Genomic DNA, 228 nt, shown 5'->3' with positions numbered 1-228 from the left:
AGCACCTATGGGACCGGCGGACCGAGTCCCTTTCGGTTCGGCGGGGGCGAGGGTCGCACGAAGAGCGGATCGAGGCGAAGCACACGAGTAGTTTACCCAGGTTCGGGCCGCACGGATGCGTAAAACCCTACTCCTGCTTTGTGGTTTGTATTGAGTTCTTGCTCGGGAGCGCGGAGTGCTACAGTACACCCCAGCAGCTAACGAGACCGAGCGTGAGTGTTCTCTTCC

Source organism: Triticum dicoccoides, chromosome 7A, assembly GCF_002162155.2.
Source record: "Triticum dicoccoides isolate Atlit2015 ecotype Zavitan chromosome 7A, WEW_v2.0, whole genome shotgun sequence".
NCBI classification, from domain to species: Eukaryota; Viridiplantae; Streptophyta; class Magnoliopsida; order Poales; family Poaceae; genus Triticum; species Triticum dicoccoides.
This window is presented reverse-complemented; position numbering follows the sequence as displayed.